Consider the following 19,099-nt stretch of genomic DNA (forward strand, 5'->3'; position numbering starts at 1 on the left):
TAATCCACTGGTGGAAAATGGAATCTCACCATCAGAAAGACATTAAGGTAGAGAAATAAAGTTTACGCGAAACAATTATCTAGGTAACTCAATTATTTGATTCAAGTTTTTTGGTAACGATTTACATTATGCACGAGAAGAAATATCAGCTGGTAGTACCTTAATACGCGAAATGCTTCTTGCAGTTAGCTCAGTAACAATTAATGCTGGTAATGGATGACTGAATTTGTCGTCTGATAATGCCCCGTGGCTATACGTGTTGAATGGGAGAAAGGTCTGGTGACCTCACAGTCCAGGGCAACTAGTCGGCACTTTGTGAAGCTCAATGGGAGACAGCAGCAGTGTGAAACACGCATCATCCTGTTGGAAATCAGTCCCTTGGATAGTGAGAATGAATGGGGGCACAGACGGTTCAGTCGCTGGTCTGACGAACAAATGTGCTGTCAAAGTTTTTGGGGGAAACATCGAGAACGCTCCTGCTGTTACACAAAACCGTTTCCCATACCACTCTCCTGGTGTAGGTCGAGTGTGCCTACGTCACAGACATCTCGCTTCCAGTCGCTCACCTGGCCTCGTTATTACCAACGCACGACCGTTGTTGGCACAAACACATGTACACCTCTCCTCTGAGAACAGAACAGATCTCCATACCGTTTTCCAGTGAGCTCTATGTCGACACCACTGAAGCTGCAAATGGCAGTGATTCAAAGTTAGTGGCATGAACACCACAGGGCCTTTGGCTTGGACCTGCCCGCCAAGAAGTTGACTGGTTACAGTTCACGGTGACACTCTGGTGTCAACAGGATCTCGACATAGCTGCTGCAGGTGCAGTATGATGAACCACAGCCATGCAGCGAATACGGTGGTCTTTCCCACCAGTAGTGGAGCGTGTGCAGCCGGTCGCCGTTCTTCACGAAGTAGTGGCTTCCCAGGATCATCGTTGCCGACAGTGATGCACTGTGGATACACTCCTGCCAGGTCGTTCTGTGATATCGCAGAAAGCAGATCCACCTTCCCGTAGCTCTACCACATGGTCTCGTTCGCATTAAGTAAGGTACTAGATACCACCATCTTCATCTGGTTGATGTCTTGTTCGATTCACAATGTCCTCATAACGTCAAATCTTGACGACATACGCAGCGTACATTGCATGTTTATAGTAGAGTGCTGTGTTGCGTCATATTGGCGATATTAACGTTGCTCTTACTGTACAAGCGAGAAAGTTGAAAAGGTGTCATTTTTCAGATGTATAAACTCACCCGCCAAATTTTGTTTATATAGTACTAATCATTCTAAGTGCTGGGAGTTCAATTTCTTTCGGTGTGCATGTGACGTACATACTGTCCATGGATAATTAGTAAAGAACAGAACTCGTGTGAAAATCAACTGGTGGAATGAGCGGCTCATGAAGTGGATAACAATTCATTTCCATTTCAGGAATTCTGTCAGTCACCGGATGCTGCCACTTCTTTGTCGTGCAAGAGTACTGTATGATACTATGGTTTAATGGTGTGTTGTTAACCAAAAATTGTGAGAGGGTCTGCCGTTTTTAATACTGGTGCGTACCTTACGTTCTGTGGCACTGACAGAGCAACGATCTCGAATTACTGTATGGCATGATCATTTGTTACAATTAAGCGTGTGTATCGTATCGGGGCTCGAATATGGAAGCAACACTTATGGGACTTCAGTTGGAATAAAGCTGTTTGCGGGACATAGGTGTATAGGTTTGAGTCTTGGTCCGGACACAATTTTAGCTTGTAACAAACGATGAACGGCAGTGTAGGTTCCTTCAATACGGTTTCATTTAATTTGCCATATATGGCCACCGCTGCAGAAGCGAATAGGTTTTCGTCACTCACAATCATTGCTGAAAAAAAAGTAACATTACTTTTAACCACGATTATCCTTGAACTCGGTGTTGTTGAAAGCGAAAACTTTCTCAAGGAATCTGATATTCATTCGATAGTGTGCTTGAAGCTTCACGTGATAAGGATACACGGAGCAGTGTAAGACTGGCGAAGGTTATTAAATGACGGTGACTACAAGTACAGGAGGTTGTTTCTTATCGAAACGAAGACACCTTTCCGCCACTATTATTAACTCAGTTTGTTTTAATCAAGTAACGGGGTAGCATCTTTGCCAACTAAACAGATCTACGTGGATGCTGGGTTAGATCCCAGCCACTGCTTAAATTCTGAATAAAAATCATCTGCAACGACGCCCAAAGATTTCCAGTATAAGCAATCACACTCGTTCTATCAACGACCTTGTCAAAGAGGGCGGAGGACCCGACGGAATCTGTCAGTCCCTGGGCACCCTCTTGCCCTTGGAATGGTAAACTGCCCTTAAACGCGGAAGAATTAGCAACGACCAATGGTACGAGGATGCAGAAGGCAATGGAAACCACTGGATTAACGACACATAATGTGTATCCATAAAACATGTTGCCTGTAATTGAAAAAGTGTCGTTATGATCTTTCCATTGACAAAAAATTCCGGGTTACTTCCCCATTTGGATCTCGGCAAGGCGACTGGTAAGGGAAGAATAACTATGGGAAAATAATTGGCTAACCAACAAAAAGATAACATTCTACGAGTTGGAGCGTGGAATGACCAAAGTTGTGAAGGTGATAATTAAACAGGAAAATCTGAAAAGGTTAACGTAAAGACTCTGTTTAGATGTAGTTGGGGTTAGTGAAGAGAAAGGGAATGAAGACAAGGATTGTTAATCAAAAGAATAAAGGGCAGTATCAATAGCAGCAGAAAATGTATGACGGATGTTGGATTCGTCATGAATACGAAGGTTGGCCAGTGAGTTACTTTGAACTATTCTGTGATAAGATTATTCTCATAAGAATCGACATTAAACCAACGACAAGAGCAATAGTCCGGATATATCTATGTCACAAGCAGAAGATAAATAGGCAGAGTCAGTACATCTGAGCACTGAACGAGTAACTCATGTATGCAAGGGGAAGTGAAAATCTAATAACCACAGAGAATTGGACCGCTGTGGTAGGTAAAGGCATACGGCGTAGAGGTGTTGTAGAAAATGAGCTCTGTGGTTGGACTAAGAGAGGAGGAAGTCCAATTGAGTTCTGCCATAAATTTCAGTTAGTAATAGCTAATACATTTCTTCCAAAATCGCAAGAGGAGGAGATACATTTGTAGAAAGACCTGGCCGCAGGTGAATATACCAACTGGTTATGTTATGATGAGACGAGATTCCGAAATCAGATATTGAACCGTAAAGCATATTCAGGAACAAATACAGGCTCAGACCACAATTTAGTAGCAATGAAGAGTAGGTTTATATTCAAGAGAATTGTCAGGAAGAATTACTGTGGGAAGAAGTGGGATCCCGAGGGACAGAGGTATGATGAGACGCGTTTGAAGTTCTCTAAGGTTGTAAATACTGCGGTAATGAATACCACAGCAGGTAGTTCAGTTGAAGAGGAATGGACATCTCTAAGGAGGGCGGTCACAGGAGTTGGACAGGCAAACATAGGTACAAGGAAGATAACTGCGAGGGAGCAGTGGATAACAAAAGAAATACTTCAGATTTATCGATGAAAGAAGGAAGCACAAAACTGTTCAGGGACAGACGGGAATACGGCAATATAAGTCACTTAGGAATGAAATAAACGCCACGTGCAGAGAAGCCGAAACGAAATGGCTGCAGGAAAAACATGCAGAAATCGGAAAAAGGATGTTCGTCGTAAGAACAGATTCACATATTGAGAAATCAAAACAATCTTCGGCGAAATTAGAGAAAAATGTGGCAATACTAAGGATGCAAGTGCAACTCAACAGTTTACTGCAGAGAAGAGAGTGCATACGTAGAAAGAGTACACTGAAAGCCTCTATGAGGTAGAGGAACTGTCTGCCGACGTGACACAATGAAGTAATAGGCGTCGATTCAGAAGCGTTCAGTATTATAATCAGGTTTAGACAGAGCCCCGGAAGACTTGTACTCAAATATGTCAGAAAGAATAAATCACATTCATCAGAATTTCTGAAAGTATTGTGGGAAGTGCTAACCATGCGTCTAATCAAATGGGGTGTAGAACCTACGAAACTGGAAGCGTATAATTAGAATTTCGGAAAATATCAACTACGCATCCAGAAACTAACAAGGGCAGTTAAGTGCGAGAATAACCGCACAATCAGCTTAACAGCTCTTTTGGGGAAGATAAGGCTATCAGACCGCAGTTCAGACCTTACTCTTAATAACTAAGGGAAAGCTTAAGAAAAGTCAAGACTCATACGATTTACAGACTTTGAAATAACTTTGGATAACGTAAGTGGCTGCAGGATGTTCAAAATTCTCTGGAATACCTGTAGTATAAGGTATTAGTTACAGCGAAAGACGAGAAACATGTAACCAGCGAAAAAAATGCTCCTGTCAGAGCACAAAAAAGGCGAATATGCTCCTGTTTAAAAGTCTCTGACTGAAAAGTGGGGTACCAGCTACCGAATTCTACCTCCTCAGCGCCGTTAAAAATGTTCCCAAAAATTTCGGCATGCGAACATATTCACGCTTTTTTTTTTTTAACATGAAATTCACCTCTCATTGCCACAAGATTCCTTAAATGTAATTCGCTCACAGCAAACTAGTTCATCTCTGTAAGTCCACTCACACTTATCGATTCTCACTCACTCATTCAGCCCAACTCATTTTCATTATCTGCATGTGTTTCTCTGACTGCCGCTGTCTCCTGTCTCATGCCCACTGACTACTACTAGTACTGTCTCCTCCCATTTTCTCTGTCTTCCTTACTGCTTCTCATTCATTCCTTCCCACTAGTGTTACCTCTTCTCACTGGCACTATCTCTCTCTTCCCCTTTGTCTTTTCAGAGATTCTGTCTCTCATTATCACTGACTCTCATCCACTTCCTCTGTCTCTTTATTCATCTTCTACTGACACTGTCTCCTTCGCTCTTTTCGTAACAACATTCTACCACTGTCAACTATGTTCCATTACCACTGAGTCCCTTTCTTTCTATCATACTCTCATTATCTCCTTAGCTCTTTCTATAGCACAATCACTGTCTACTATCTTCCGATATTTGTAACTTTTCCGTCTCTTCCCTAAGGCCAATGTCTCCTTCTCTCTGAACATAAAAGAGCGCGAACATCTTCGCATGCCAAAAAATTTGGAAACATATATAAAGGTGGTAAAGAAGGTAGAATGAGGCTGCTGATATCCCACTTTTCAGTCAAAGCCTTTTAAACAGGAGCATATTCGCCTTTTTTGTGCTCCGATAAGAGTACTTTTCCTTTGGTCCCTTCTTTTGCCTGCCGCAGTGGGGTACGTCACCCATATGAAAAGAATTTTATCTGTACGTAAAATTTTGATAGTTTACTTACGTGGAGTAGAAATAACGCAAAACTAAATTTACACCTTAGACTGGATTTTTCGTGCGCAACAGTTTTGCACGTGCTTCAGTACAACACTCTGTTCCCCAGAACTTTTCTGATGATAACAGAGACACTTTACAGCATATTTCTCCGTGCTACGTCAGTTACATACTATCTTTTCGTCTCTCATCGGATGCTACACACGCGTATTTTACAGGTACAGGTAGGTTAACTTTGAACAACTGTATCTCAAAAATGAAGAAGGATATCAATAAAATTTCCGAGACTGTTCCAGATCGGTATCTTAGGAATATATCGTAAATATTGCACCCGTTTGTCGTGCATTAGCGTCATGGACTCTGCGGCTCGATTTTGATACCCAAAAACAGTATTTGGGATGTTTCCCCATCATGGGTAAAGATTTTTGAAAACAGGAAGACGGCACTCCTACATAAATGAGAATATAACGTTAAAATTTGAGCAATCTGCTGCGGTTATTTATTATTTATATTTTGCCCTCACGACCGTTACAGCGTGTATTAAAAGCAAAGCGCCACTGGTATGCGGCTGGAGCGAAATCTGAACGGACATCTCCTTTCAAAGGTAGAAACACGCCTGCCAATTTTCATTTATGTCGCAGTCCACCCCGATAGCCCTTGGGTAACTTCGTCGGCCTCGGTACTCGGTAGATGCTAAAGTACTTACTGTATAATAATCGGTATGTTGAATAATCATTTGGTTTGAAAGCCGCCACGGTAGCTCAGCGTGTTCGGTCAGAGGGTTTAGTTACCCTTTGTAATAAAAAAAAACTGAGTGAACGGATGTACTAACAACCTGAACGCCTGTCATCGGACGTCCGCCACGAACAAATTCAACGAACGATATAGAACAAAATGAGATAAAAAAAGATAGCTGAATGCTCAGCGTGACGAATTACCGTCCTACGGGCCCGGGTTCGATTCCCGGCTGGGTCGGAGATTTTCTCCGCTCAGGCACTGGGTGTTGTGTCGTCTTCATCATCATGTCATCCCCACCCGGCGCGCAGGTCGCCCAATGTGGCGACAAATGTAATAAGAGCTGCACCAAGGCGGCCGGACCTGCCCCGTAAGGGACCTCCAGGCCAATGACGCCAAACGCTCATTTCCATTTATGTCCCACAACTCCTCCTTGGTGCCGAGATTTTTTTCCGTCAGTGTATTTGTGCAATCACAACACGAAGGCAAGACACCGCCATATAAACACTAATTGTTCTGAAGCTGTTTGGGCGGTCAAAAGTACTCCAGTTTTGCAGAGTTGCTTGACTTACTTTGCGCTTCCGTGACATACCATGCAGTGAGCAGAGACGTATGACACCCGCATATTGTGTAGTCTGGCTGTTGTACTTTCTGTTATTGTTCTGATAATATACAAAATGGAGTGTTTAAACTAAGGGATATTATGACGAGTTCGTATATTTTCTAATAAAATAAGCAACACATAATTACATATGTATTAGGTAGGATTACTTTGCATACACAAAGATACGTAAGTATGTGGCATTGTTTTCAGTTCCATATACATTAATAGATTACGTTAGGCGGATTATACGAGTACAAGTGCTAAATGTTTTTAAAATGCTACCACATACAACAAAATTTTGGTGTACTAGGTATTTATTACGTGATAAGGTTAGTACAAATGTTACTCTCAAATACTGTTACAGCATTCAGTATTTCCCACCGTTCTAGTACTTATTTGCATACATATCAATGTCTAACTTATAGGTAATGAGAGCAGCATTTTTATGATATAGTCATTTATTGAGCTATAGCCTGTTTTTAGGATGTGGGACGTTATAGCATATTTAACGGCTCTGTTTAATGTAAAACAGTCAATTTGTTCTTATTAGGCCAATGTACCATACTTGACACTGGCCAAAGTGACCTTGTATAAAACTAACTGTCCAAGCTTAAGTTTCTTTTCGTAGATGCTATCCTCAGTGAAGATGACTTGTAATTACAGGATCATTCGAACAGAACGAACAGTATGTCGAGCGCAGAATACAGAGTGGCAATAAATCGAAGAAAGTCGAAAATAATAAGAAGTGCCAGAAATGAGATCACCAACGAACTTGAGAGTACATAGTAGACGAGGTGAAGGAATTCAGCTTCCTTGGAAGCAAAGTTACATACGACAGACCGAAGAAGCTAGTCGTAAAAAGCAGATTAGCACAAGCAAAGAGTTCTTCCCTGGCAAAAAGAAGTCTAGTAGGCCTTAATTGGAGGGAGAAAATTCTGAGAATGTAGATTTGGAGATCAGCATTGTGTGGAAATGCATGTTCTGTGGGAAAACCGTTAATGGAGAGAATCGAGCATTTGAGACGTAGTGTTATAGAAGGATGTTAAAATTTAGGTGGACCGATAAAATAAAAAATGAGGAGTATCTCTGCAGAATAGCCGAGGAAAAGAATATATGGAAAAAACTGACAAAAAGAAGAGACAGTAGGATACGACATGTTTTGAGGCATTATGGAATAACTTCCGTGATACTGGAGGCGGCGCAGGCGACTGATGAAGAAGAAAAAGAAAAAACCATTATCGATTTAAATGGAAAAGATTCTTCCTCAGACAGCAGTACTTGTTTTATGCAAGTTATACGATGTTCTATTGTTGACAATGCCAACGCACACTTCGCGGCAGAATGAATGTTTAGGCTGTGACTAACCCATTTGGCGCAAAACACTTTCTCTCAGAGGAGTACGTTCAGTGAAATTATGGAAGTACAAGACTGATAATGCAATAGCGATTTTTTTAATCAATTCGTTCCTTACTCCAGACACGACAGGGTATAGAAAAATCCGATTGTTTGTTAAAACCGAACCTCATCGAGCTAGGAACAGGGCATAGAGGTTCCCAATTAGAAATATTAATTTGGAAGGGTATTACTAGTTTCAGCATTATAAACGAGGGAAACATCCGAAAATCTTGGTCAGAAACAAGGACTGAATCTGTCTGTCGCAATACGCCCCATATAAAATAATGAAGACTAGGGAGGGTAAATACATCTATTAGTATGCGCAGCAAAGTAAGATCAGTCGCTCGTCACGAGTGCCCTGAAATGTACCGGACAATAACCGTCACTGGGATGTGTTGATGCCTTTAATCCCCTGTCCTGTAGTGTACGCAGACTGTTTGAGATCTTGCCCGTAGTAGCGCTCGGATCCTTTCAGTCAGACACCAGGCGGCGCATAAAAGACTTCTAACGGGGAACATTTGGGGTAGGATTTCCAGTAGGCCATTTATAACGAATCAGGCAAAAATGATGACCTACATCCATGTATTTGTGTATTTGTGTATTTGTGTGTGTGTGTGTGTGTGTGTGTGTGTGTGTGTGTGTGGTGTAGTGATAATTCGTCTGGTTGTTTCTTAGGTGGAAAGCAACAATTTACACGCTGCCTGAAAGTCTTATTACTTGGTGAAGTTCGCAATTGCCTTCCTTCGCTGTAAGACATTACACATTCGCACAACTCGAAACGTTCTTTCGGTAATTGACCCTAAATAACGAAAAGTGTGAGGTCTTCCACATGAGTGCTAAAAGGAATCCATTAAGCTTCAGGCCGTAAATTGCACTAAATACCTAGGAATTACAGTTACGAACAACTTGAATTGGAGGGAACACACAGAAAATGTTGTGGGGAACGCTGCCAAAGACTGCGTTTTATTAGCACTTAGAAAATGTAACAGATCTACTAACGAGACACTACGCTTGTCCGTTCTCTTTTCGAATATTGCTGCGCGGTGTGGGATCTTTAGCAGATAGGATTGACGGAGTACATCGAAAAAGTTCAAAGAAGGACAGGACGTTTTGTATTATCTCGAAACAGGGAAGAGAGTGTCACTGAAATGATACAGGATTTGGGATGGCGATCATTAAAACAAAGGCGTTTTCCGTTGCGGAAGACTCTTCTCAAGAAATTCCATCACCAACTTTCTCCTCCGAAAGCGAAAATATTTTGTTGACGCCGACCTGCATAGGGAGAAACGATCACCATGATGAAATAAGGGAAATAAGAACTCGTACGGAAAGATATAGGTGTATGTAGACGAGTATGTAGAATCGCATGGATTCCCCCTCGCGGCCACAGAAAATTCCACACGCCCGGTGCATGTCGTGTTCGTGACGCGCTCTGCTTACTCGGATCTGACGTCAGCATGACGTGTCAGTCGATGCGACGACGGCAGTCGCCGACTTTGGAGACCACTTTACGGTACGTACTGCTCCGACCATTTACTCGGAAGCGTTTCTGGGCGGGCCCAGATTAACTTTCCGCTTTCCGACACTACTAAAACCGCTCTGAACAACATTCGCCATCTTCGCTTTCACTCATCAGACAGAATGAAAATTATTTCCACTCTACAGTCAACAATTAAAGCATCGAAGCCCCTCTAATTGGTTTCACAGATATTCCGTGATGTTAACAGTTCATATACCACCCTCAAATGGCACCAAGCAACTTTGCCGACAATTCCACAACAGTGAAACAGGAATACATACCGAAGTCGATGGACGTGCGACTCGGTAGCTGCGGGGTCAGTGCGGACCATTAAAAAGCGAAGTGGCTCGCTTTCGATTCCCAGGTCGGACATTTCCTCCGCTCGGGGACTCAGTGTCGTGTTGTTCTTACTTCCGTATCGTCATAATTACTATTGAAATGGCTGAATAGGGACAGCCAAAAAGCCAATAAATTGAAAAAAAAAAAGAAATCGACAGACAAGCAGTTACAAACACCACACTCAAATTTGCACGGTCACAAATGGTGTGTTTGCTGGTTTCAGATACGCCTATCCTAGCCCGCCACTTTCATCCACCACAACCTCCAGCTAGATAATGGCTGAACGCTCTCATACAAAATGCTTCTTCCTATCGGACACGTGTTCGGTCACTAAAAGGCACCAGTCGCGCAGAAAACCAGGAAGGGACTAAACAGCATTTAGCTTCCGTGGACAGGAACGCACTTCTGATTCTTCTTGTCTTTCTGCATTTGAAAAGTAACTTTGTTGCTCGCTAATGCCACCAACTTCCCCCTTCAGCTAAAAATTTTACAGAACCAGCTCCCTCAACTATCTCAACTGTGTGACAACTGAAGGCCGACAACCCCATTCTGGGAGCTCTTAACCGCTTCACGAAACTATTTAACATCATGCCCTTTCAGCTTTTCCGCCACTAAGCAACAGGAGTAAAATATGGGCATTTTGCTAATAGCGTTTCGATGAAGCGTTTGTTACTGCCAGAACTTCGAGAAGTTCCTTTTCAGTAAAAACTAAACTACGTCCGAACAGAGCTGGAAAGGTCGAACGGTACCAACCGACCACCGTGTCATACTCAGCCAACAGGCTTCACTGGATGCGGGTATGAAGGGACATGTAGTTGAACGCACCGCACTCCCGGCTTTTGTCGGGTTTCGTGACCGGAGCCGCTACTTCTCAGTCAAGTAGCTCCTCAATTGGCCTCGCAAGGGCTGAGTGCATCCAACAGTGCTCGGTAGACTCGGACGGTCACCTGCTCAAGCATTAGCCATGCCCAACTGCGCTTGACTTCGGTGATCTTACGGGAACCGATGTTACTACTGCGCCAAGGCCGTTGGCTCCTTTCCAATGGGTATTCGAATACACCAGTCACTTCGCGAAATCGCAAGCCTCTAAACCATTTCACTTGGCTCCAATCACAGCCGTTTTAGGAGGGCTAGGGAAGGACCATCCCATTGTCATCTGACGAAGCTGTAGCCTCGTTCACCACGCTACTGGAAACTGGCTCTAGTGTTCCCAGTAGCGAAGAGGACGAGCACTCTGGCGCTGCAACAACATGTTGACCACAGAAGCGTGTGCCACCATCTGATTAAGGATCTGTGGTCAGTAACGCACTTGTTTTATAAAAGTAAATAGAGTGAATAACAGTAACCACTTGCTGTCTCCATTCACTAGGAAATTGCTTGAATCGTACTTAAAGTTCAGAAGCTCTTCTAGTTCGACCGATCACAGTTGATGAGTTGCTTTGACGATGCGCTGGGTCAGAAAGGTGGCGAACCGTGACTTCTGGTAAAATATTCCTACAGCTGTGTTCGAGGAGCAAAACATGCGGCAACAAGTCCAAAGGTAAGTGTGTTAAGAAGACATGCTCCGCGGCGGAGTTCGCCGTGGAGGCTGAACGTTCAAAACAATGTTATGAATAGTGCGTCAAAAATAATTGTCCTAATTTGAAATCAGAGTTGATAACTCGGAACACAATAGGCAATCAGAGGTCACTTACGAGCAAGACAACAAGCGGCGCGGCCGGCGTTGTGTAACGCCGGGCGTTACGGAGCCGAGCTGGCCCGCGCTGTTTCCTGCTGCCTTGGCTGCTCTAGCCTGTGTGCAGGTGTGTTTGTCTTCCAATCACGGTTGCAGCAGCACTCGTGGAAACCACCTGCCGAGGTGGCGTGACGTCATCGCTACGTCTGGCAGAACGAAACGATGGCGGTAGCTGTGGAAAATTCGCGTTAAAAAGTATATAGGACAGTATCGGAACTTAGCGGCACTGCCTGGCAATTGATATCGCCAGAAGGCAGCTACGAAAGTATAACAAACATCAAGCACATGACTGAAGCGGAACTGATTCCAGCATGAGAGAAGCGACTTTTCGCTTCAGACTGTAGTATCGAAGACACAAAATAAAGTCAGTCCTAAATTCTTCAATTTGCTCAGAGGACAATTAGGAAATTGTGCTTTTAATAAGTTTTTATACCAGTTGTCCTGTTGATTTAGCGTCAGGAGTCTACGATTGTCATGCGAATGACTGTAATAAATAACTGTCTAATGAAATGTTATGTTCTTTGTTGCCGGCCGGTGTGGCCGAGCGGTTCTAGGCGCTACAGTCTGGAACCGCGCGAGCGCTACTGTCGCAGGTTCGAATCCTGCCTCGGGCATGGATATGTGTGATGTCCTTAGGTTAGTTAGGTTTAAGTAGTTCTAAGTTCTAGGGGACTGATGACCACAGAAGTTAAGTCCCATAGTGCTCAGAGCCATTTGAACCATTTGAACCTGCCTCGGGCATGGATGTGTCTGATGTCCTTAGGGTAGTTAGGTTTAAGTAGTTCTAAGTTGTAGGGGACTGATGACCTCAGATGTTAAGTCCCATAGTGCTCAGAGCTATTTCAACCATTTTTGTTCTTTGTCTTCGTGAACCAGAGGTTGTTTAAATATGTTTATGCCAGGCATAGGCGCTAATTTTGAGTCCGATTAAACTAAAGTCATTGCAGTTTCTTTTTTAATTCAAATTCGGTTAATAATATCAATTTTGTCAACTGTGGCTGAAAGAGTTTAGTCCAGCGCTCATGTATAGCGTACCATCAAGTCGCACCGACAGGGTTGCGGAGTCTAACGCTCCACTCTACAGCTCGGTCACCTCTCCGTGCACCAAGAGACGGCCTTACAGATTTGAAACTTCGCTCAGGATATTCGCGTAAGGAGTGGTTGTCCGGAACTGCAGTTCATAAACTCCATTCCTCTTGCTTGTTAATTTTAGTGATGATAATTTCTTTCGCAAACTATATTCGAAATCGCTAACTTCTAACGTAAGGGATCAGTACTAACGTTAGTTTTAATGAACTCGGCTTCGGAGACTGGTATGAAACCCTTAGAATTACTGTTGAATGAAATAAAGAGGATAACATTTGCGTCAGAGGTAAGCAAAAGTGATGAACTGTGTCAGAGACAGAATTGGAACTGTCGTTGTAAAATTCAGACAATACTCGTGTCAGTTATAGAAGATTTGAGTACGTAGTTAAACCGAAAGAAGTACATAAAAAACACAAGTCAACCAGACGTTCAACGACAAAAAAATTAAGTATAAACGAATAATGATCTGGAACCAATAAGGAAGCTTCATTATCTACAAGTCTAGAGCACAACCGGTGCACGAAACCGAAGTTTTAAAAGTACGGAAAATGTGACAAAAGGAACCCTCTTAAACGCTGTGAATAGAAGGATGTTACATTACAAACAGAGTGATAAGTACGAGATGGGACAGGCGAGGGGAGGGACAGAGAATTCATCGTCTAAGAGGTCGAAGAGCATACAAATTAATTGTACACTTGTGTGCAGCAATAGCTAACGTAGGGTTGGAGGGAATAATGGTGAGTGGAAACAAATGATTGATATTTGTAAGTTAATTTATTGAGACCATAGACCGTAAGCACGCAATAATTACAACACAGAATAAAATGGTAACAGCAATTAACATACACTGAAGAGCCAAAAAGCTGGTACGCCTGCCTAATATCGTGCAGGGCCCCCGTGAGCACACAGACCTGCTGCAGCACGATGTGGCGTGGACTCGACTAATGTTGGAAGTAGTGCTGGAGGGAACTGACACCATGAATCCTGTGGGGATGTCCATACATTCGTAAGAGCACGAGAAGGTGGAGATCTCTTCCGAACAGCACGTCGCAAGGCATCCCAGATATGCTCAATAATGTTCACGACTGGGGAGTTTCGTGGCCAGCTGAAGTGTTTAAACTCAGAAGAGTGTTCCTGGAGCCACTCTGTAGCAACTCTGGACATGTGAAGTGTCGCATTGTCCTGCTGGAGTTTCGCAAGTCCATCGGAATGCACAATGGACATGAGTGGAGCAGGTGATCAGACAGGGTGCTTACTGCACGTGTCACCTCTCAGAGTCGTATCTAGACGTATCAGGGGTCCCATATCACTACAACTGCACACACCCCACTCCATTACAGGACTCCAACAGCTTCAACAATCTTCTGCTGTCATTTAGGATCCGTGGATTCATGAAGTTGTCTCCATATCCGAACACGTCCGTCCGCTCGGTACAATTTGAAACGAGACTCGTCCGACCAGGGAACGTGTTTCCAGTCATCAACAGTCCAATGTCGGTGTTGACGTGTCCAGGTGAGGCGTAAAGTTTTGGTCGTGCAGTCGTCAAGGGCACACGAGTGGTCCTTCCGCTCCGAAAGTCCATATCGATGATGTTTCGTTGAATGGTTTGCACACTGATACTTGTTGATGGCCCAGCATTGAAATCTGCGACAATTTGCAGGATTGTACTTCTGTCACGGTGAACGATTCTCTTCAGTAGTCGTTGGTCCCGTTCTTGCAGGATCTTTTTCCGGCCTCAGTGATATCGGAGATTTGATGGTTTGCCGGATTCCTGATATTCACGGTACACTCGTGAAATGGTCGTACGGGAAAATCCCCACTTCATCGCTACCTCGGAGATGCTATGTCCCAACGCTCGTGAGCCGACTGTAACATCACGTTCAAACTCACTTACATCTTAATAACCTGCTATTTTAGCAGCAGTAACCGATCTAACAACTGCGCCAGACACTTATCTTATATAGGCGTTGCCGACCGCAGCGCCGTATTCTGCCTGTATTTGAATACGCATGCCTGTACCAGTTTCTTTGGCGCTTCAGTGTTTGAACAAACTTAATCCATGCGGATATTCGACTAACACAAATTCATATTATGCAATTTTTCCTTCTCTTTTTTCTCCTTTTCAGGTTTAACATCGCGTCTGTAGTTAGATCAGAAGAGACTGATCACATTTCAAGTTTTAAAAAGACGTGAGACTGTATCTGCTGTGTTGAAGTAAACATGCCCGTATAAGCTCGTGGTCATGAACGGAAGCCAAGGAAGGAATCGAGGTCATTAGACTTGAATTTTTCAATGTTAATACCATATAATGGTCCTGTGTATGAACTGACAACGTCCATTAGCTCGAAGGCACAACGAAACTTTGATTTTTCTTTTGTATGATCAGGGCAGCGTGGACGGTAAAAATCGCAGAGGGAGACCAAGCGATGAATACACTAAGCAGATTCAGAAGGATGTAGGTTGCAGTAAGTACTGGGAGATGAAGAAGCTTGCACAGGATAGACTAGCATGGAGAGCTGCATCAAACCAGTCTCAGGGCTGAAGACCACAACAACAACAACAACAATAACAACAACAACAATGATCAGTCAAGGAAGTAAACGGGAAAAAAATGTAATTTTTTCGTAAACTTCTGAATTCTAGGCGTGGAGAGGAGAGTCGTAAACAGACCATTTTGTAAGATAGAGACCGACAGACTCAAAGCAGATCATTGTAACTTTGTACCGTATTCCTGACAATGAGTTAAAACTATATGCCTTGCTTTTCTCTGAGCTTCGAATTGAAATCCCCCGCTAGTTGCACCCTGCTGTACAGTATAATGTGAGCTCCGTACTACGATGCATCCTGGCATTTTTCGCATTAACAACTCATTGCCGATAGCGAAAAGAGCGACATGTTAAAAAAAAAAATCTTATGACCTACTGCGAATTAAACTGCAGACGAACCAGATTTTAAATTGTAAGACATTTCCAGGGGGCAGATGTGGACTCCGACCACAATCTATTGGTTGTGAACTGTAGATTAAAACTGAATAAACTGCAAAAAGGTGGGAATTTAAGGAGATGGGACCTGGATAAACTGAAAGAACCAGAGGTTGTACAGTGTTTCAGGGATAGCATAAGGGAACAATTGACAGGAATGGGGAGAAAGAAATACAGTAGAAGAAGAATGGGTAGCTTTGAGGAATGAAATATTGAAGGCAGCAGAGGATCAAGTAGGTAAAAAGACGAGGGCTAGTAGAAACCCTTGGGTAACAGAAGAGATACTGAATTTAATTGATGAAAGGAGAAAATGCAAAAATGCAGTAAGTGAAGCAGGCAAAAAGGAATACAAACGTCTCAAAAATGAGATCGACAGGAAGTGCAAAATGGCTAAGCAGGGATGGCTAGAGGAGAAATGTAAGTATGCAAGGGGACTGATGACCATAGATGTTAAGTCCCATAGTGCTCAGAGCCATTTTGTAAGTATGCAGAGGCTTATCTCACGAGGGGTAAGATAGATACTGCCTACAGGAAAATTAAAGAGACCTTTGGAGAAAAGAGAACCACTTGCATGAATGTCAAGACCTCAGATGGAAACCCAGTTCTAAGCAAAGAAGGGAAGGCAGAAAGGTGGAAGGAGTATATAGAAGGTCTGTACAAGGGTGATGTTCTTGAGGATAATATTATGGAAATGGAAGAGGAGTTAGAAGAAGATGAAATGGGAGATATGATACTACGTGAAGAGTCTGACAGAGCACTGAAGGACCTAAGTGGAAACAAGGCCCCGGGAATAGACAACATTCCATTAGAACTACTGATAGCCTTGGGAGAGCCAGCCCTGACAAAACTCTACCATCTGGTGAGCAAGATGTATGAGACAGGCGAAATACCCTCAGACTTCAAGAAGAATATAATAATTCCAATCCCAAAGAAAGCAGGTGTTGACAGATGTGAAAATTACCGAACTATCAGTTTAATAAGTCACTGCTGCAATATACTAACGCGAATTCTTTACAGACGAATGGAAAAACTGGTAGAAGCCGACCTCGGGGGAGATCAGTTTGGATTCCGTAGAAATGTTGGAACACGTGAGGCAATACTGACCCTACGACTTATCTTACAAGAAAGATTAAGGAAAGGCAAACCTACGTTTCTAGCATTTGTAGACTTAGAGAAAGCTTTTGACAATGTTGACTGGAATACTCTCTTTCAAATTCTGAAGGTGGCAGGGGTAAAATACAGGGAGCGAAAGGCTATTTACAATTTGTACAGAAAGCAGATGGCAGCTATAAGAGTCGAGAGACATGAAAGGGAAGCAGTGGTTGGGAAGGGAGTGAGACAGGGTTGTAGCCTGTACCCGATGCTATTCAATCTGTTTATTGAGCAAGCAGTAAAGGAAACAAAAGAAAAGTTCGGAGTAGGTATTAAAATCCATGGAGAAGAAATAAAAACTTTGAGGTTCGCCGATGACATTGTAATTCTGTCAGAGACAGCAAAGGACCTGGAAGAGCAGTTGAACGGAATGGACAGTGTCTTGAAAGGAGGGTATAAAATGAACATCAACAAAAGCAAAACGACGATAATGGAATGTAGTCGAATTAAGTCGGGTGATGCTGCGGGAATTAGATTAGGAAATGAGACGCTTCAAGTAGTAAACGAGTTTTGCTATTTGGGGAGCAAAATAACTGATAATGGTCGAAGTAGAGAGGATATAAAATGTAGACTGGCAATGTTAAGGAAATCGTTTCTGAAGAAGAGAAATTTGTTAACGTCGAGTATAGATTTAAGTGTCAGGAAGTCGTTTCTGAAAGTATTTGTATGGAGTGTAGCCATGTATGGAAGTGAAACGTGGACGATAAATAGTTTGGACAAGAAGAGAATAGATGCTTTCGAAATGTGGTGCTACAGAAGAATGCTGAAGATTAGATGGGTAGATCACGTAACTAATGATGATGAGGTATTGAATAGAATTGGGGAGAAGAGGAGTCTGTGGCACAACTTGACTAGAAGAAGGGATCGATTGGTAGGACATGTTCTGAGGCATGAGGGGATCACAAATTTAGCATTGGAGGGCAGCGTGGAGGGTAAAAATCGTAGAGGGAGACCAAGAGAGGAATACACTAACCAGATTCAGAAGGATGTAGGCTGCAGTAGGTACTGGGAGATGAAGAAGCTTGCACAGGATAGAGTAGCATGGAGAGCTGCATCAAACCAGTCTCAGGACTGTAGACCACACAACAACAACAACAACAACAACAACAACATTTCAATTTGTACCTGGCACTGAGCCTACTGACCACCGAACAACAATCGAATGTAGTAGTAGATGACATCAAAGAAAATAATGTGGCAGAATCTTTTTTTATTCTGATACGTTTTCAAAACTTTCATAACTAATTATACAGTGGCAGTGAACTGGACGTTGTTATTTTTCTCCGAGGTGAGCACAGCTTGTCCTCAGTGACAGGACATATTATCAGAGAAGAGACATAGTTTTCCTTTTATAGTTTTCGTGTTAACTGTAACTACACACCGATGAGGCAAAACGTTTTGACCATTTCCCAGAGCGAGGCGGAATGGCGCCTGGCGGCAGTGTGGTCACGTGGTGCGATAAGAAAAGATCATAAGCAGAGACGGTAAGAAAGCGGCGGCGTTCTTTCGACGATATGGACCACAAGTGGGAAATACACTGACGTAAGGGATGTTGACAACGGGCAGATTGTATGCTACGGCGCCTGTGAACCAGTATCTCAAAACGACGAAGATGGCTGGCTGTTCACGTGCTACTCTCGTGAGCTTTCTATAGAAAGTGGTTGAAAGACGGTGAAACCAAGCTTAGACAACGCACCAAAGAATGGGGAGACAGGTGGCTAGGGGCTCTAAAAAGCACGATCGGCGGCGGTATGAGGTTCTTGATTACATTATTCAATGCGCACTGTTGAACACTGGACTCCACTGCCAATAACCTCTAAGTGTTCCCATATTGAACCAGCAACGTCGTCAGTCACGAATGCTGTAGGCATAGAATCATCGAGATCTGTCTTTGTCCAGTGGAGGCGTGTGGTCTGCTGGCTTAAATTATACAGGGTGTTTGTTTTAACTTGAGACAACTAAATCTCTCGAAAACGACGCGCCGGCCGGGTGGCCGAGCGGTTCTAGGCGCTACAGTCGGGAACCGCGTGACCGCTACGGTCGCAGGTTCGAATCCTGCCTTGGGAGTGGATATCTGTGACGTCCTTAGGTTAGTTAGGTTTAAGTAGTTCTAAGTTCTAGGGGACTGATTACCTCAGAAGTTAAGTCCCATAGTGTTCAGAGCCATTTGAACCATTTTTGAAAACGAC

The sequence above is a fragment of the Schistocerca serialis genome, chromosome 6, assembly GCF_023864345.2.
Source record: "Schistocerca serialis cubense isolate TAMUIC-IGC-003099 chromosome 6, iqSchSeri2.2, whole genome shotgun sequence".
In the NCBI taxonomy this organism is placed as follows: Eukaryota; Metazoa; Arthropoda; class Insecta; order Orthoptera; family Acrididae; genus Schistocerca; species Schistocerca serialis.